Source organism: Elephas maximus, chromosome 3, assembly GCF_024166365.1.
Source record: "Elephas maximus indicus isolate mEleMax1 chromosome 3, mEleMax1 primary haplotype, whole genome shotgun sequence".
Taxonomy (NCBI): Eukaryota; Metazoa; Chordata; class Mammalia; order Proboscidea; family Elephantidae; genus Elephas; species Elephas maximus.
Window position 1 is genome coordinate 10,612,976 of NC_064821.1, and position 20,476 is coordinate 10,633,451.

General features: G+C 43.2%; 1 protein-coding gene across 1 annotated transcript in view; it reads right to left on the reverse strand.

Annotated features, from left to right (window-relative positions):
- LOC126072018 (adhesion G protein-coupled receptor E4-like) overlaps positions 1 to 9,610 on the reverse strand; it is a 150,342-nt gene extending 140,732 nt beyond the window's left edge. The window contains exon 1 of the mRNA XM_049876614.1: positions 9,559 to 9,610. The gene's annotated coding sequence lies outside the window, so the exon portion shown is untranslated. The remainder of the gene's footprint in view (positions 1 to 9,558) is intronic.
- Positions 9,611 to 20,476: the final 10,866 nt, after the last annotated feature.

The following is a 20,476-nucleotide window of genomic DNA, read 5'->3' on the forward strand; positions in this document are numbered from 1 at the left end:
ATCATTGCTATGCTTGAGCCAATTGTTGTATACCAAGTATGACATCCTTCTCCAGGGACTTATCCCTCCTGATAACATGTCTAAAGCATATGAGACGTAGTCATGGGTGACCCTGCTGGTGTTTGAATATCAGTAGCATAGCTTCCAGCATCACAGCAGCACGCAAGCCCCCATAGTATGACAAATTGACAGATGCATGGGGGATATATACATATTTATATTTATGTTTGTTGTTGTTAGTTTTTTTTGTTAGGGCAATAGAATGAACTGTCACCTAATCTGTGCCATCCACATGATCATTGGTATGTTTGAGTCCATTGTTGCTGCCTTCCAACCTGCGGGGCTGAACTTCTAGCACTGTATTGAACAATTTCCTGTTATGATTCATAGGGTATCCACTGGCTGATTTTCAGAAGGAGATCACCAGGCCTTTTTTCCTAGTCTGACTTAGTCACGAAGCTCCACTGAAACTTGTCCACCGTGGGTGGCCCTGCTGGTATTTGCTCGCATAGCTTCTAGCATCCTAGGAACATGCAAGCCACCACAGTACAACAAACTGACAGACAGGTGGTCTGGGTATTCATCACGAGCCAGGGACCATGCCAAGCACTCACATGTATTACATCATGGAATCTTCACAATTAGCTCTGTTGTTGTTGTGTGTCATCAAGTGGATTTTGACTCTAGTGACCCTATGACAAAGTAGAAGTGTCCCATAGGGTTTTCTAGACTTTGATCTTTACAGGAGTAGATCATCAGGTCTTTCTCTCATGGAGTCGCTAGGTGGGTTCAATCTGCTGGCTTTGCTTAATAGCCAAGTGCTTAACCTGTGTGCCGCCAGGACTCCTTCTCTGTGTGGTAGTTACTGTATCATGGTCCTGCCAGGAAACAGATGCACACTCAAATGCAGGAATGAGGCAAGTTTATTGAAGTGTTTATTACAAAGGTGGAAGCAGGCTGAGGACAAAGCAACAAGGGGTGATGGAGCAGCCCAGGGGTAGTAACGTGGAGAGCTGTTAACAACCTCCAGGCCTGTGAAAAGCAAAGGGAGACTGAGGTTACCAAAGACCTGGAGGAAGGTGTAGGAGCCTTCAGTGGAGCGATACAACCAAGCCATGGCTTCACAAGGAGCGAGCTGGGGAAAGAAATATCCCCACCTCACTTTCCTTCCTTCTTCCAATCTCCTGCCAGCACACTCCTTTAGACATACCCACCCCAGACACCTTCTGGGGTTCTCGTCTACCCAGACCAGCCTTCGGGGGCACAACGCAGGAGTTGTGGAGAAGGGGGAAGGGTGGATCTTGAAGGCAAATGGCGATCACCCATTAAGTTAGTCGTTCTATTTAGTAGATCAGGAAACTAAAGGTCAGAGAAGTGAAGTCACTAGCCCAATGTGCCTGAGCCCCAGTTCTGGATTTTCCATGGTAATCTATTCTCTTTCTTTCAGGAAGTCTTCTCTGCTCATTCCTTGACACTAGTTTGCCAGGTCAGCTGCCATCAAGTCCATTCTGACTCATGGAGACCTCATGTGTGTCAGAGTAGAACTGTGCTCTATACGGTGAGTTTTCAGAAACAAATGGCCAGGCTTTTCTTCCCAGGCACCTCTGGGTGGACTTGTGCCTCCAACATTTTAGTTAGCTGCCGAGCCTGTTCACAGTTTGCACCGCCCAGGGACTCCAATTTTAACATTTACTGTCATTATCATTTTAAATAAAAAAAAAATCATCTGATAACCAAGGCATCCATGCATTTGTTAATTCCAGTGCTGAGATACACACCTAAAAATCAATAACTTTGGCAAAGAAATTAAAAATGATAAAGAAAACAAATAAGGCCAAACCACCACTGCGATATGCCATGTTATTTGGAGTCTTGGCAAATATTCAAGATGTCGTTAAGAAAACAAAATTATGTACACCTAGTTCTACGTTTAGGTTTGAGAACATGTCAGGCAAAAACAAAGGTGGGGGGGTAGGGGGATGCTGGTCTCCTGGCTATAAGGCCCGTCCCATCCACAATGTGTTCTTAAGTCTGAGTGACGGTGTATTTTTGCGTTCTAAGAATGCAACCACTCGTTTTCGTACTTCTTCATGTGGAGATTATTGAATTCAGCAAATGTTGAGTTATGAGAGATCTTTGGGAACATAAAACACAACACCACACAAGTGAGTGAGAGGAATGGGGAGAGGGGGAAGCCAGAGAGGCCCCTGTGAACGAAATCCAGGTGTTAGCCAAGGAGTCAGAAACTCAATTCCATTTCCCTCATTATTAAAATATATCCCTTGAGACATCCCAGGTAATTGACTTAATGTCATTTTTAGTGTTTCTGTTCTACTGCCTGGCTCACTGCATATTGCATGGGGCCTAAAGGCTTGCAAGCCATCCAAGGCACAGCAATTGGTCTTTATTCACCTGGAGCAGCTGATAAAGAGAGAGAGTCAGGAATAGGAGGAGGAAATGGAATGTGTGGCTAATTGTTTCCAGGAACAACTGCCTCCTTTGCCATGGGACCAGAAGAAGTGCTACCATTACTGAAAGTTGTGACCAAATATTCTATAGGATAATCCTCTTCAAGGCGAAAAATGCAGAACAGAATTTAACATTCTTATGGGATCCAGACCTCCTGGAGTCGTAGAAGCTTGATGAAACCCTGAAACTAGTGCCCTGAGATAATCTTTAAACCTTAAACCAAAAATATCCCCTGAGGTCTTCTAAAAATCAAACAATAGTTTAGCTTAACTGTAAAGAATGTCTACCTTGTGCACTGTGCTCTTTGGAAGAACTATCTCTATGGGATGAAATAGAGATAGTTCTTCCAAAGAGCACATTGCGCAAGGTAGACATTCTTTACAGTTAAGCTAAAATATTGTTTGATTTTTAGAAGACCTCATTTTCAACAACATGAACGGTGACTATTCACGTGAATCTTGCTGGATAGAATACACAAGAATCAAATAAACTACATCTGTTGAAAGAGACAATGGAAAAGCTCAATATCTGTCAGAACGAGGCCAGAGGCCGGCTGAGGAACAGACCCACAATTGCTCACGTGCAAGTGCAAGTTTAGGTGAAAGAAAATTAAAACAATTAACAAAAGCCACAGTACAACCTTGAGGACACCCCACCTGAATTTAGAGACCATCCCAAGGATAGATTTGACACATCGGACACTAGTGACTGAAGACCAGATGGGCTGTGGGTCGTCTTAGTCATCTAATGCTTCTGTAACAGAAATACCACAAGTGGATGGCTCTGACAAAGAGAGGTCTATTCTCTCACAGTCCAGAAGGCTAGAAGTCCGAATTCAGGGCACCGGCTTCAGGGCAAGGCTTTTTCTCTCTGTCAGTTCAGGAGGAAGGTCTTCGTCACCACTCTTCCCTTGGTCTGAGAGCATCTCAGCGCAGGAACCTCAGGTCCAAAGGATGTACTCTGCTCCAGGCATTGCTTTCTTGGTGGTATGAGGTCCCCCCATCTCTCTGCTCACTTCTCTCTTTTATATCTCAAAAGAGATTGGCTTAAGACACTACCTAACCTTGTAGACCTCATCAATATCACTGCTGCCACTAATCCATCTTCTTATATCATAGTAATAGGATTTACAACCTATAGGGAAGTCACATCCAAAGATAAAATGGTAGACAATCATACAATCATACAAGGGAGTCATGACCTAGTCAAGTTAACAGATATTTTTGGGGGACACAATTCAATCCTTGACAGATGATATCCAGGACATCATACATGAAGAAAGCAAGAGGTCATTACAAACACAAGAAAGAAAGACCAAAGTGGATGTCAGAAGAGACTCTGAAACTTGCCCTTGAACTTAGAGTGGCTAAAGTGAGTGGAAGAAGTGATGAAGTAAAAGATCTGAACAGAAGATTTCAAAGGGCAGCTTGAGAAGACAAAGTAAAGTATTATAATGACATGTGCAAAGACCTGGAGTTGGAAAACTGAAAGGGAAGAACAAGCAGGGCATTTCAATCACCGCATAATATGCGAAAGCTGGACAGTGAATAAGGAAGACTGAAGAAGAATTGATGCCTCTGAACTATGGTGTTGGCAAAGAATAATGAATATATCACGGACTGCCAAAAGAATGAACAAATCTGTCTTGAAAGAAGCACAACCAGAAGAAGTAAGAATTCGTCTCAAGTTCTTTGAACACATTAACAGGAGGGACCAGTCCTGGAAGAAGGACATCATGCTTGGTAAAGTACCAAACCAAAAAAACCAAACCCAGTGCCGTAGAGTTGATTCCGACTCATAGCGACCCTATAGGACAGAGTAGAACTGCCCCCTAGAGTTTCCAAGGAGTGCCTGGCGGATTTGAACTGCCGACCTTTTGGTTAGAAGCCGTAGCACTTTACCACTACGCCACCAGGGTTTCCATATGTGTATATATATGTATATAAAGATATGGTGGTTTCAGGACACAAGAAGATGACAGATGAGTCCGCCGAGTGTTTTTTCTTCAGGGTCAGTGAAAAAGGAGGAGACTCTCAACCAGATGGATTGACACAGTGGCTGCAACAATGGCTCAAACAGCAAAGACTGTGAGGATGGCACAGGAATGGGCAGCGTTTCGTCCTGTTGTACACAGGGTCGCTAGTGTCGGAACTGATGCGATGGCACCTAACAACAACAACAACAATATATTCCTCACCTTTAAAAAATGTCGTTATTATAAGGATGATTGTTACAATGAGAAAAACAGCAATAATAATACTTTAAGAAAGTCATATAAACAACCATCACTAATTAAGCATATACTATATGCCAAGTGGTGTGTTGCCCAAATAGTTTGTATTCTGGCGTGGCTGCGTTGGCAAAGGTAGTTTAACTTATTCTGGAAAGGGACCTGACTATGTGAATCTGGTAGAAGTAACAGTTAAGAAATCCTTAACCCTCAGTGGGCAGAAAAGCTCTCACATTTATTTTCTACTGCAGAGTTTGCAAACTACAGCCTGTAGGCCAAATCCAGCCCATGGCTAGCTTTTGTAAATAAAGTTTTATTGGCACACAACCACACCCATAATTTACATGTCATCTGTGACTGCTTTCACACTGCACTGGCAGAGCTGAGTACTTGCAACAGAAGCTACAGCGCCCACAAAGCCAAAAAGGCCTACCCTCTGGCCCTTTTCAGAAAAAGTTTGCCAATTCTTGATCTATCCTACTAGTATACCTGCAGAATTGTTTTGGTGCTCAGGGTTCAAGGTCAAGACAGGGCAACTCTTTGGGCTTCAAGGACAGCACCACATGTGTTGTTTTAGCACATGTACACCTACTTTATAACACAAATCCCACTGCCAAAATATTAACTTCTTCAATTAACTGTTGTACACAAATGTTTTCAAACTTCCTTGTCGTTGTTAGGTGCCATCGAGTCAGTTCCGACTCATAGAGACATTATGCACAACAGATTGAAACACGGCCTGGTCCTGCACCATGCTGACAATCGTTGTTATGCTTAAGCTCGTCGGTACAGCCACTGTGTCACTCCATGTCATTGAGGGTCTTCCTCTTTTTCACTGACCTTCTACTTTACCAAGCATGATGTCCTTCTCCAGGGACTAATCCCTCCTAAAAAAATGTCCAAAGTACATGAGATGTAGCCTTGCCATCCTTGCTTCTAAGGATTATTCTGATTGTACTACTTCCAAGACAGATTTATTCGTTCATTTGGCAGTCATTGGTGTATTCAGTATTCTTCTCCAACACCACAATTCAAAGGTGTCAATTCTTCTTCGGTCTTCCTCATTCATCGTCCAGATTTCACATGCATAGGAGGTGATTGAAAACACCGTAGCCTGAGTCAGGCCCACCTTCGTCTTCAAGGTGACATCATTGTTTTCAACACTTTAAAATGGTTTTTGCAGCGGATTTGCCCAATGCAATGCGTCTTTTGATTTTTTGACAGCTGCTTCCATGGGCGTTGATTGTGGATCCAAGTAAAGTGATATCCTTGACAACTTCAATCTTTTCTCCACTTATCATGATGTAGCTTATTGGTCCAGTTGTGAGGATTTTTGTTTTCTTTATGTTGTGGTGTAATCCATACTGAAGGCTGTGGTCTTTGGTCTTCATTAGTAAGTGCTTCAAGTCCTCTTCACTTTCAGGAAGCAAGGTTGTGTCATCTGCATAACGCAGGTTCCTAATGAGTCTGCCTCCAATCCTGATGCCCTGTTCTTCTTCATATAGTCCATCTTCTTGGATTATTTGCTCACTGACAGATTGAATAGGTATGGTGAAAGGATACAACCCTGGTGCACACCTTTCCTGACTTTAAACCATGCAGTATCCCCTCACTCTCTTCCAATGACTGCCTCTTGATCTATGTAAAGGGTCCTCAGGAGCACAGTAATTGTCCTGGAATCCCCATTCTTCACAATGTTATCCATAATTTCTTATAATCCATACAGTCGCATGCCTTTTCATTGTCAATAAAACACAGGTAAACATCCTTCTGGTGTTCTCTGCTTTCAGCCAGGATTCATCGGACATCAGTGATGATATCCCTGGTTCCATGTCCTCTTCTGAATCTGGCTTGAATTTCTGGCAGTTCCCTGTTGATATACTCCTGCAGCCGTTTTTGAATGATCTTCAGCAAAATTTTACTTGTATGTGATATTAATGATAAAAAACCCAAAACCCACAGCCGTTGAGTTGATTGCAACTCATTGCAATCCTATAGAACAGAGTAGAACTGCTCCATAGAGTTTCCAAGGAGTGCCTGGTGGATTTGAACTGCTGAACTCTTGGTTAGCAGCCACAGCACTTAGCCACTATGCCACCGGGGTTTCCTATTAATGATATTGTTCGATAATTTCCACATTCGGTGGAATCACCTTTCTTTGGAACAGGCAGTCAGTTGGCCAGGTGGTTGTCTTCCAAATTTCTTGGCACAGATGAGTGAGTACTTCCAGTGTTGCATCTGTTTTTTGAAACATCTCAGTTGGTATTCCATCAATTCCTGGAGCCTTGTTTTTTTGCCAACGCCTTCAGTGCAGCTCGGACTTCTTCCATTAGTACCATCAGTTCCTGCTCACATGGTACCTCCTGAAATGCTTGAATGTCAACTAATTCTTTTTGGTATAGTGACTCTGTGTATTTTTTCCATCATCTTTTGATGCTTCCTGAGTTGTTTAATATTTTCTCCTAGTATCCTTCAATATTGCAGTTCAAGGCTTGATTTTTTTCTTCAGGTGTTTCAGGTCAGAAATGCAGAGCATGTTCTTCCCTTTTGGTTTTCCATCTCCACGTCTTTGAATACGTCATTATAATACTTTGCTTTGTCTTCTGGAGCCACCCTTTGAAATCTTCTATTTGTTCAACTCTTTTACTTCATCATTTCTTCCTTTTGCTTTAGCTACGTGGCATTGAAGAACAAGTGTTAGAATCTCTTCTGACACACATTTTGGTCTTTTCTTTTTTTCCTGTCTTTTTAATGACCTCTTGCTTTCTTCATGTATGATGTCCTTGATATCATTCCACAACTTGTCTGGTCTTTGGACATTAGTGTTCAACGTGTCAAAGCTATCCTTGAGATGCTCTCTAAATTAAGGTCGTACTGTGCTTTCTTCAACCTGTTCTAATTTTCTTCAGTTTGAACTTGAACTTGCATATGAGTAATTGAACGTCTGTTTTGTAGCCAGCCTCTGGCCTTGTTCTGACTGATAATATTGAGCTTTTCCATCGTCTCTTCCCACAGATGTAGTCAATTCGATTCCTGTGTATTCCATCTGGAAAGGTCCAGGTGTATAGTCACCATTTACCCTGGTGAAAAAAAGAATTTGCAAGAAGAAGTTGTTGGTCTTGCAAAATTCTATCATGCTATCTCTGGCATCATTTCTACCACCAAGGCCATATTTTCCAACTACCGATCCTTCTTCTTTGTTTCCAACTTTTGCATTCCAATTACCAGTAATTATCAATGCATCCTGATTGCATGTTTGACCAATTTCAGACTGCAGAAGTAGGTAAAAATCTTTAATTTCTTCATCTTTGGCCTTAGTGATCGGTGTGTAAATTTGAATAATAGTTGTATTAACTGGTCTTCCTTGTAGGCCTATCTATCTTATCCTATCATTGACAGCGTTGTACTTCAGGATAGATCTTGAGATGCTCTTTTTAAGGATGAATGTAACACCATCCCTCTTCAAGTTGTCAGTCCCAGCATAGTAGACCATATGATTACGCCATTCAAAATGGCCAAAACCAGTCCCTTTCAGCTCACTAATGTCTAGGATATGAATGTTAATGTGTTCCATTTCATTTTTGACATTTTCCAATTTTCCTAGGTCCATACTTCATACATTCCACGTTATTAATAGATGTTTGCAGGTATTTCTTCCCATTTTGAGTCATGCCACATCAGCAAATGAAGGTCCCCAAAGCTTGACTCCATCCATGTCATTAAGGTTGATTCTACTTTGAGGAGGCAGCTCTTCCCCAGTCGTCTTTTGAATGCCTTCAAATCTGAGGAGCTCATCTTCAGGTGCTATATCGAACAACATTCAGCTGCTGTTTTATAAGTTTTTCTCTGCTAAATCTTTTCAGAAGTAGATCACCAGGCTTTCCTTCCTCATCTGTCTTAGTCTGGAAGCTCTGCTAAACTCATCCACCATCGGTGACCCTGCTGGTATTTGAAATACTGGTGGCATAGCTTCCAGCATCACAGCAACATGCAAGCCACCACAGTACCACAACCTGGCAGTTGGATGGTGGTGGAACTTCTTTAGAGAGGCAGTAAAACATGGCTATTAAGAGCATCAACTTGGGAATGCCTACTTCCTCTCTTTTCAGCTGTGATCTTGGGGAAGTTTATTAAACAGACTTAGCCCTGTGCCAATTTCCTAGGACCACGGGCTTGTGACATGAAATACTGCATACATACAGCACTGTCCCTGGTACACTGGAGTTTTTCCGTAGTTGTTACTATTACTATTATTGTTTACATTTTGGAGGACAACCTCAATTTTTTCAATCCACTCTTTCAGAATCATACAGACAATAAAGTTCATAGGTTCTTAATGGGGGGACAAAGATTTGTTTTAACTGTCCCCGAATTTCCGGGAGTTGTATTCAAAATTCTGTATATATGTACATTTAGCTACTAATCTAAAGATTGGCTGTTTGGACCTGTCTAGCTGTGCCTTGGAAGAAAGGCCCGGTAATGGGCTTCCATAAAGATAGCTATTGTTGTTGGGTGCCAGGGAATAGAGTCTGACTCATAGCAACCTATGTGAAGGAATAGAACTGGTCCATAGTATTTTCTAGGCTGTAATCTTCATGGGAGCAGATCTGCAGATCTTCCTCCCACAGAGCAACTGGGTGGGTTTGAACTCCCAGCCTTTCATTTCATAGCCAAGTGCTTAACCATTGCGCCACCAGGGCTTTTTCTGTAAAGATTATAGTTGAGAAAATCCGATGGAGCAGTTCTACTCTATAATACATGGGGTCGCTATGAGTTAGACCAACTTGACGGTGACGGGTTTGGTTTTGGTTTCTTGCCAAAGACACCACTCCCACCTTGAATGCATGCATCAGGCTTACTGAGTATTTGTTCCATAATTTTTGTGTCCAATGCCTGCAGACACAGCCACGATCACAGCTGGGATCCCATAGCCAAAAGAGTACATGAACCTCTTCTTGAATCTGCCTGCACTGGCGTAGTTGGCCACCTTGAGGTTCCTGACGGTGAGGAAGAGGTGCAGGCCTTCCAGAAGCATCCAGGTGAAGGAGGCCAGGTAGAGGTAGTGCAGGGCCCCAGCGATGATGGAGCACAGCACCTGGAGCGGGGGAGAGTTAAGAGTGTGGGTCAGATACTAAGCACTCAGTAGTTAATGAAAGGTCAGTGATTCAACCCAGGAGAAAGATGTGGCACTCTGCTTCCATAAAGATCACAGCATTGGAAACCCTATGGGGAAGTTCTACTCTGTCCTATAGCATTGCTATGAGTTGGAAATGACTCAGTGGCAGTGGTAGTCTCAGCATTCACTCCTTCCTGGCCACTGGCCTGGAATTGGTAGTCCCCTGCTGGTGAGCATGCTCAGCTCCTAACCAAAGGTTGGAGGTTCGAGTCCACCTAGAGACACCTTGGAAGAATGGTCTGATGACCTACTTCCAAAAATGTACCATTGAAAACCTTATGGAGCTCAGTTCTATTCTGACACATGTGGGGTCAACACGAGTCAAGTCAACTCAACCTGACTTGACGGCATCTGGTTTTACTGGTGGGCCTGGAATTTCAATTGCCAACACCTGTGATGTTTTTTTCCAGGGGACAACAATTCTGGGGGACTCTGATGGCCTCTGAAGTCTTCTCACCTCGTGCATAGAGTAGACCAGAAGTACCAAGGAATGAATACCCTGGGAACAGACCTCAAATCCATGATGGACAGGAGTTGGTAGATAAACATCTACCAACCATGAGTCCATGGTTAAGCACTCAATTACTAACCGAAAGGCTGGTGTTTCAAACCCACCCTGAGGCCTCTTGGAAGAAAGGCCTAGCAATCTGCTTCTAAAAGGTCACAGCCATGAAAACCCTATGGTGCAGTTCTACTCTGTACCCATGGGGTTGCCATGAGATGGCAACCGGTTTGGGTTTTTTGGGCTTGGTCTGGGTGGGAGAACTCTGGGCCACATGTTCTTAGGCTGTCTCCCAGAGCTCCTCAGTGGAATGGAGCTCCAGTTGTCCACCGTGGAAAGTTTCTTGAAGATGCACCCCTTTGCTAGCTGTCTTCCCGTCTCTATCTCGTTCCTCCTTCCATGTCAGTGTGTCCCAGGACCAGTCCCAAATAAACTAACTGCTCTCAGATCCTTGTCTCTAGGTCTGTCTCTAGAAAAATATATTAATGAGTATCCTCTGTACACCCCTATAGTTCTGCAATGACGTCACTCCTAAGGTTCACTCTTCAGTCAAAGATTAGACAGGCCCATAAAACAAAATAAGACTACATAGACACACCAGCCCAGGGCTAAGGATGAGAAGTCAAGAGGAGACACAAAGCTGGTAATGCAGATCCCAAGGTCAAAAAGGGGACAGTGTTGACATGTTGTGGGCTTGGCAACCAATGACAAAAAATAATATGTGTATTAATTGTTTAATGAGAAACTAGTTTGCTCTGTAAACCTTCATCTAAAGTACAATAAAAAGTAGTAATGAGTACATGGACAGCTATCTCAGTACAAACAACATATTTAAAGGAGTCCTTGGGTGATGCAAACAGTTAAGTGCTCGGCTGCTAACTGAAAGGCTGGCTGTTCAATTCCACCCAGGGGCACCTTGGAAGAAAGTCCTGGTGATCTGCTGCCGAAAAACCAGCCATTGAAAACCCTGTGGAGCACAGTTCTACCCTGAAACTCATGGGGTCACCACGACTTGGGGTCAACTCTATGACAACTGGTAGTCAAGGCCAAAAAGTATTTTAATAGGCAAACAAAAGTAGAAACATCCCAAAATATCCAAAAAAAAAAGTAGAAACATCCCAAAATGTCCATCATCAGGTGAGCGGAGAAACAAAATGTGGTCCATCCACACAATGGAATACTACTCAGCCATAAAGCCAATTTTTTTTTTTTTTAAAGCCAAAATGCAGTCCCGACACATGCTATGACATGGCTGAACCTTGAAAACCTGCTGAATGAAAAGCATCCATCACAAAAGAACAAATATTGCAGTATCTCACTTATACGAAATATCTAGACTAGGCAAAGGTAGAGAGACCATAGCTCGTTAGGGGTTTCCAGGGGCAGGTGGGAGGGCAGGAGAAGAAAGGAGGACTCAACGCTTAAGAGACACGGAGCTTCCAATAGGGGTGAGGGTGTAACCTGGGGACGGGCAGTGGGGGTGGTCGGACAACATGAGCAACATAATCGATGTCGCTGGACTGAACGCACGAAGATTGCTGAAATGTCAAATGTTTTCTTACGTGTATTTATGCAATTAAAAGAATGATTGGGGAGAAGAGTATTTTAAAGACAACTTTGTATCACTTTCTATGGAAGAAAACAGTGGGATCACATACCATAAAGACAGTAGCCATACAAATAAATACTTAGAAATTACATTTTAAAATGTCTGTCTGCTTTTCACTTAGAAACACCTCAAGTATCAAAATTTTGGAAACCTTTTTCGAATCCATCTACATCATATTAAAATATATATTTATATAAACCCTGGTGGCGTAGTGCCTAAGAGCTATGGCTGCTAACCAAGAGGTCAGCAGTTCGAATGCGGCAGGCGCTCCTTGGGAACTCTATGGGGGCAGTTCTACTCTGTCCTATGGGGCCGCTAAGAGTTGGAATCAACTCCATGGCTGTGGGTTTTTTTGGGGGGAGGTTATATATATGTAGTTGTTGTTGCTATTAGATGCCATCCAGTCTGTTCCAACTCATACAGAACCTAAATAGAATAGAAGGAAACACTGCACCGTCCTCACAATCATTGCTATATTTGAGCCCATTCTTGTAGCTGCTGTGCCAATCCACCTCACTGAGGGTCTTTCTCTTTTTTGAAGACCCTCTACTTTATCAAGCATGATGTCTTTCTCCAGGTCTGGTCTCCTCTCATAACATGTCCAAAATACAATAGACAAAAGCTCACCATCCCTATTTCTAAGGAGCATTCTGACTGTATTTCTTCCAACACAGAGCTGTTTGGTTTTCTCGCAGTCCAAGGCATTTTCAGTATTCTTCCCCAACACCGTACTTCAAAGGCATCAATTCTTCTTCAGTCTTCCTTACTCATTGTTCGGCTTTCACATGCGTATCAGGGGTTGGAAACACCATAGCTTGGATCAGCTACACCTTAGTTGTGAAAGCGACATATTTAACACTTTAAAGAGGTCCTTTTGCAGCAGATTTGTCCAACGCAATACATCGTTTGATTTCTTGACTGCTGCTCCCATAGGTGTTGATTGTAGATCCAAGTAAAATGAATTCCTTGACAACCTCAATCTTTTCCCTTATCTCACTTTCTCTAGCCCCAGTCTTCCTCGGTTCCTTGGTGAACTTCAGGTGGCATCTATCCTCCCCCGGTTGTGCTTACTTTTTCCTGAGTCTATGCTGCTCTCTGTATCACTCAGAAATGGAAAACCCTATGAAGCACAGTTCTACTCTGCACACATGGAGTGGCCATGAGTCAGAAAACTTGACGGCAACTAACAACAACTACACCGACAAGACCTCGTTAATATAACAAAGAAAACCTACCCCCAATGGGATTGCATCCACAGGAATAGGGGTTATGATTTCAAGACATATTTTAGTGGGACATGATTCAATCCATGACACACCCTGATCTCTCCTGAGCTGCAAACTCTTATTTCCAATGGTCTGTTGGCTGTCTCTACTCAAGTGTCTGATAAGCACCTCCAGTTTAGCAGATTTAAACCCAGGTTCACCATCTCTTCTGTCCCGAACCTGTTCCTCCTTCTCTAGCTTGGTTAATGACATCACCATCCCTCTACCCAGTCTCCCAGGCTAGAAACCTCAGAGTGACGTTTATGTCTGCTTTCTCCCACGCCCACCACTTCCATCTTCACTTGGGCCCCAAGTCCAGCCAATTCCACTTCACAAATGTTTCTTAAATCAGACCCACTTCCTCTTCCTTGGTTCGTATTTTCATTAACTCTTACCATCACTCTTCTCCCTGCTGCTAGCCTCATCTCACTCCAGTTTACCTCCACCTTAGCTTTGAAGGCCATATGGTGTTTGTCAAGCAAACAATTCTATTTGGATACACATGGGCTTGCCGTAAGTGGGGGCTGACTCAGCAGCAACTGGATTTTTATGCTGCCTCTCTGGGAGGAAAACAGTGTTTTTGTAACCTTCTGGCTGTGGGATCATAGTCCTTTAGGACTAAAAGGAGATTTGGAGAGCACCTAGTTTTAATTTTCCTGGAAATACTGGAGATTGTGATCACGATGACGGTAAAAGCAAACATTTTTTGCTGAGTGTCTTAGTTGTCTAGTGCAGCTACAAACCAAAATGCCATGAGTGGATGCCTTTAAGAAACAGGAATAATCCACTCCAGGCCACGGGCAAAAAGGTTAGGAAGTACTTCCAAAAATCAGCCAATGGAAACCCTATGGATAACAACGGTTGCATCTGCAACCAATCATGGGGATGGCTCAGGGCTGGGTGGTGTTTGTTCTGTCGTGCATGGGGTTGCCATGAGTCAGGGGCCAACTGGATGGCAGCTAACAGCCACAAAAACAACAATCCCACATTTCAGAGTGTAGGGTTGTCACTAGCAAGTAGCTGTCCTGCCAGGGATTACATTTCCCAACCTCCTTTTTATTGCAGTTAGGTGTGATGACATGACTGAGTTCTAGCCAATAGAACGTGAGACGGAAACCCATATAAGCCCCTCCCTCATGGGACTCCACCATGCTCTTTTTCCCTTCAATTAGGCCCAAATGGAATGGACAGCAGGGTGACCTTGGAAGCTCTATATGGAATGTGGCAGAGCCTTCATTAGCCTCACGGTGGAGGATAGACACCCTGCAAACCTCTTGCCCACTTACTGATAACTAAGTGAAAAATTAACTACTATTGCACTAAGGGGAGCTCCTGAGTGGCACAATGATTGAGCACTCAGCTACCAACCAAAAAGTTAGTGGTTCAAATCCACCCAGAGTGCCTCAGAAGAAAGCCCTGGTAATCTACTTCTGTCAGGTCACAGTCATGGAAAACCCGATGGAACACGTTTGTGCTCTGAAACACATTGGGTCGCCGTTTGTCACAATCAACTCCACGGCAACTGGTTTGGTTTACTGCGCTAAGCCGCTGACATTTTGGGGTTTATATGTTATAGCAGCTAACGTCACCCTTTCTAATGCCATCAGTCTGACTCCCAGTCACTTTGCTAAGAGGCTTTAGAACGTGTGGGGCTTGTTCAAAGTTAAACAGGAGCAGAGCTGAAATGGGGACCCTTCCTCTTCCTCCTACAGCCTTACTGCTGATTCTCCCCTCTCTCCCCCATCTTTTCTCAGGACAACATGCTGAGATTTTATTTTGAGAACAAGGCAATTTGGTTGAAAAACCTACCTCAGACTCAGTTTTATCAATCCCCCCGAGGAAGAGTAGGTGGGCTAGGAAGAGGCAGAGCGAGAGCTGCAGGTGGAGTGAGGTGCTGGTGTTCTGGATGGGACGGCACAGGAGGAAGGTGAGGGCTGCCAGGAGGAGGCACAGCAGAGAGAGGCTCAGCCCCACATAGGTAATCAGAGTCAGCGCCGGATCTGCCTGTGAACCACAACAGGAGGAATACGTTCCATTTCTTATCCCAGTAGTTATGGCTCTGTTGGCAAGTCAGATGGGGTTCCCAGCTCAAGGGTCTCTCATGCAAGTCACTTAGCCTTGGTTTTCCCATCTTCAAAACGAAGGCAATAATGGCTGCACAATGGTTAAGTGTTCATTTACTAACTATATAGGTTGGTGGTTTGACCTACCTAGTGGCTCTATGAGACAAAGACCTGGCCATCTCCTCCTGTAAAGATTACAGCCTAGAAAACCCTATGAGGCAGCTCTACTCTGTCACATTAGGTCTCTATGAGTCAAAATTGACTTGCTGCACCTAAAAACAGCAACCACATAAGGCTGTTGAAAAACTGAAACCACCAGACCAGAACGCCCAATAGAAACTTGTGAGCCACGATGTAAATTAAAATTTCAAATAGCCACGTTAACAAATAATGTAAAAAAAACAACAGGTGAAATTAGTGTCATAATATATTTTATTTAACCTAACGTGTTCAAAATATCACCAGTTCAAGACCTGTACACCAATGTTCACTGCAGCACTGTTCACAATAGGCAAAAGGTGGAAACAACTGAAATGTCCATTAACGGATGAATGGATAAACACAATGTGGTCCATCCATACAATGGAATATCACTGAGGCCCAAAGAGAAATGAAGTCCTGATGCATGCCACAACACGAGTGCACCTCGAAAGCATTATGTGGAGTGAGATAAGTCAGTTGAAAAGGACAAATAGTGTATGACCTCACTTATATGAAATGGGCTAATATATAGAAACAAAAGATCATTGGTGGTTACCATAGGTGGAAACAAGGGGGGAAAAGGTAGTTTTGGCTTATGGGGCACTGTGTTTCCATTAATGGTGGTGGAATAATTTGGAAAAGAATACTGATAATGGCTTCACAACATGAAGAAAGTAATCAATGTCACTGAATTTTACATGTAGAAATTGTTGAACTGGTGAAATGTTTTGGTGTGTATGTTTTCACTACAATAAAAATATTATCAATTCAATGTGTAATCAGTGTAAAGCAATTATTAATGATATACTTTATATTCTCTTTTTTCATTTTAAGTCTTTGAATCCTGATACATATTTGAAACTTATAGCATATCTCAACTCAGTTGCTATATTTTCAATGGAGAATATGAAATGTGATCCTACCAAATCAATAAAGTTGTGTTTAACGCGTATTTTACGCTGCTTCAGTCTTTTAATTTAAATCCATTGAAATTAAATAAAATTAGGAATTCAATTCTTCAGTGCCACTTGGCACATTTCAAATGCTCAATAGCCACGTGAGAGTGGTGATCCTATTGAACTGAACGGCACTCAAATGTAATCTCCATGTAGGCTGGTATTTTTATCTGTCTTAGTCTCTGCTGTATTCCCAATGCCTAGAAGAGTGCCTGGCATGTAGTAGGCACTCCATAAATATTTGTTAAATGAATAAAATGAGGCCTCGCATATAAAGCATTCAACACGATGGTTGTCATATAGCAAATACCCAGTAAATAGGAGCTAAAAACAAATAGAGGAAGAATTTAAGTAAATTTCTTGAAGCCTGAGTTGCCTTAAACCTGATTGGGACTTGGGAAGTTCAGGGGCTATTCTTTGTCATTGCTGACAGCCAGTTACCTTCCTTTTGGTCTGACCAGAGAGGTTTAGCTGTGATTCTCTCTTGCAGAATAGCAGATATTTTCTATTCCAGAACCCCTTGAACCTGACCATTGAAGGGCTTGCCAACTCAACTTCCCACTACAGGAGGTGCATTCTCTGTTACTTTGAGCTCACTCTGCCCATGTCCATGAAAATGGCAGAGAATTACTGCCCCCTAAAAAAAAAAAAAAAAAAAAAATTTTTTTGTTTTTTTAGGTGCAGTTCTCAACAAATGACTGAAAAGAGATGGTGTATCAATACCCCGGTTCCCTCACTCCTCAGTTAGGATAACTCTGAGGTGTGTGACCTACACTGTCTCCCAGAGCTTCCCAGAGGGAATTAAGCTCCAGTTGCCCACAGAGATGACTGATTTGATAATGTTCTCTCTATTGTTCTCTATCCTTCTCCTGTTTCACTTGCTCAGCCCCCTACTGCTGTTTTCTGGAATCACCTTCCAAGGAAGCTACTTTTCTGAGTCCTTATCTTAGCATCTTTTTCTAAGATGTGGCGAGGATGACTTAGCTCACTGCACACAGTCACATTCAAAGGAGAGGACCATGAATCCTGGTACCTTGGGCGTAAGAGCCATGAGGACAGCAAAGCTGGACAGATGGAAGCACTGGCATGGGGTGTGAGAGTCGTTGCTTCCAATATGAGAGTAGCCCTCTGTCGACCAGCTGCCCCCCTCCTTCGATCCTTCCCAGTAGACACAGAAATGTTTTGTTCTCACACGAACAGGCTGGAAAAACAATAACATAGAAGTGATTCTCTCTGGTTTTCTTACTTGCATTTTATAGGTTAATCACATGTGTACTGGGTTGGACCCTGGATTAGGAAAATCCCACTATCTTGAGTACTTGTGGGAAAGAGTTTCACACCACCACCTGTGCTATGGAGTTTAGTCTTCCTTAATTGTGCCCTTCTCTGCTCATCTCAGTGCCCTGGGGATTGACCTATGAACTGCTTCACCCAGGCTCTTTGTTGGCTGAATGGATTCCAGTGGGTTCTAGCAATGAGAGACCCTGATAGGAGATCTCTGGGCAAGAGAAGAGAGATGGAATTTATTTCTTCCAGGCTATTTCCATGTCCCCACCCCCCATCTCTCTTTTTGGCATACACTGGTGGCTTGTGCGTTGCTATGATGCTAGAAGGTATTCTACCTGCATTTCAAATACCCATGGTAGACAGGTTTCAGCAGAGTTTCCAGACTAAGACAAACTAAGAAGAACGGTCTGGAAATCCACTTTTGAAAATTATTGTTGTTAGTTAGTTGCCATTGAGGTGACCCCACGAATAACAGCAGAAAACATTGCTTGGTGGTGTGCCATCTTAACGATTTTTGCACTGTTTGAGCTCTTTTCTGTGGGCATTGTGTCAATCCATCGCATTGAGGATTTCCCTTAGACAATGAAAGCTCTGTGGATCAGAAAATATTTTTGGAGACTTTGACTCAATTACTTTGGACACATCATCAGGAAAGACCATTCACTAAAAAAGGACATAGTGTTTGGTAAAGTGGAGGGCCAGCAAAGGTGAGGGAATCCCTCAGTGAGATGGATGAACACAGTGGCCACAACAATGGACTAAAACATACTAATAATCATGAAGGTGGAACAAGACCGGGCAACATTTTGTTCTGTTATGCATAAGGTCACCGAGAGTAGGAGCTGACTCGACAGCAACTAACAACATTTCCATCTGCAGTTGGACAATCCCTCCTCCATTCCTCCAGTTTTCACTGGACTCAATAATTCTAGTCCCTCTGTTACCCGTTTAGGCTTAATGTAATCATGATGCCCCACTGTGGCAATCCCTGAGCGCCTCAACATCCCTTGTCAGTTCTCTTGACTCTGAACCATCAGAGTTAGATTCAGTTACCTACCAGAACCCTGAGAACACACCAACATCCCTTTAAAGGCGCCCTGGATGGAGTTCTTGGGTGGTGCAAACAGTTAAAGTGCTCAAACGCTAACTGAAAGGTTGGAGGTTCAAGTTCACCCATAGGCAACTGAGAAGAAAAGTCTGATGATCTACTTCCCCAAAATCATTCACTGACAGCTCTCTACGGAGCACAGTTCTACACTGACACCCATGGGGTGGCCATGACTCAGAATTGGCTCAATGGCAACTTGTGCTGGTCTTCTTGGGTAGAACCAGTCCCTGGTTTTGTTCACCTGAGTATGTTTAAAGGTCAGGAGGACAGGTTTGGACAGGGCAATTTTTTCCTTCGAGCCAATGGTGCCACTCATGACACAAGAGTTCAGTTTCACTTCCTGTAGTCCTTTTCTGTCACTAAAAAAGGATTCATTGAGAATATCCCCAAGAGCATGATAGGTGATCAATGCAACAGCACTGTGATCTGTGACCATAGAAGAGAAATTTTTTAGGGTTTCCGGTTTGGGGAGTGTCTTACCTGAGGGTCCTGACAGTGAGCAAAGCCAGCAACTACTCAGCCATCATGGAGCAAAACCTGCTCCTTCTGTTTATTATTGTCAAGACCTTGGGTGATAGACAGCACTGAGTGTGGCTCAATTAGCAGCTGCCCAGCCATTATCAAACTGAACCTGCCCCTTCCTCTCCATTGTCCTCAAGACCCTGAGTGCTGCATGTTGCTCAGTTCCTGCCTTAAGATAGTCAAAACCACTTTACTAGCCTAAAAATTATCCTAAGTAATCTAAGCCTCATTAAGGCCTAACTGAATGTTAAGATCTCCACCCAGGGCATGACTTATCTGCCATTTTATGTACATACTAAGGGGGGAAAAATGCCATTTTCTTAGTGCACTTTTGTGCTATGATAACTTATGTAGTCCATGATGTTTGCATGTAGTTCCTTATGAAGGATGGTATAAGAGGATCTGTTTCTCTTTGTTCGGAAAGCTTGATTTGAGATATACACCTCCTTACTCCTTGCCTGCGTGCTTGCAGTAAAAGCTCTTCCTCCCTCCTCACCTTGGTGTGTTTTTATTAATGAGAAGCTGCACCAGGCCAGTCCAAGTTCCAGTAACAATGAGGCAAACCTAACGTAGAGTTCAAATTGCCTTTCAAAATCTCTTAAATGGCCCATGTAATATCCTGCATGTGGTTTTGGGTGCAGTGTTTCCATTATGTGATACATATATCCCCCATGTGTCTGTCAGTTTGTCATACTGTGGGGGCTTGTGTGTTGCTGTGATGCTGGAAGCTATGCCACCGGTATTCAGATACCAGCAGGGTCACCCATGGAGGACAGGTTTCAGCTGAGCTTCCAGACTAAGACAGACTAGGAAGAAGGATCTGGCAGTCTACTTCTGAAAAGCATTAGCCAGTGAAAACCTTATGAATAGCAGCACAACATTGTCTGATATAGTGCTGGAAGATGAGCCCCTCAGGTTGGAAGGCACTCAAAAGATGACTGGGGAAGAGCTGCCTCCTCAAAGTAGAGTCGACCTTCATGATGTGGATGGAGTAAAGCTTTCAGGACCTTCATTTGCTGATGTGGCATGACTCAAAATGAGAAGAAACAGCTGCAAACATCCATTAATAATCAGAACCTGGAATGTAC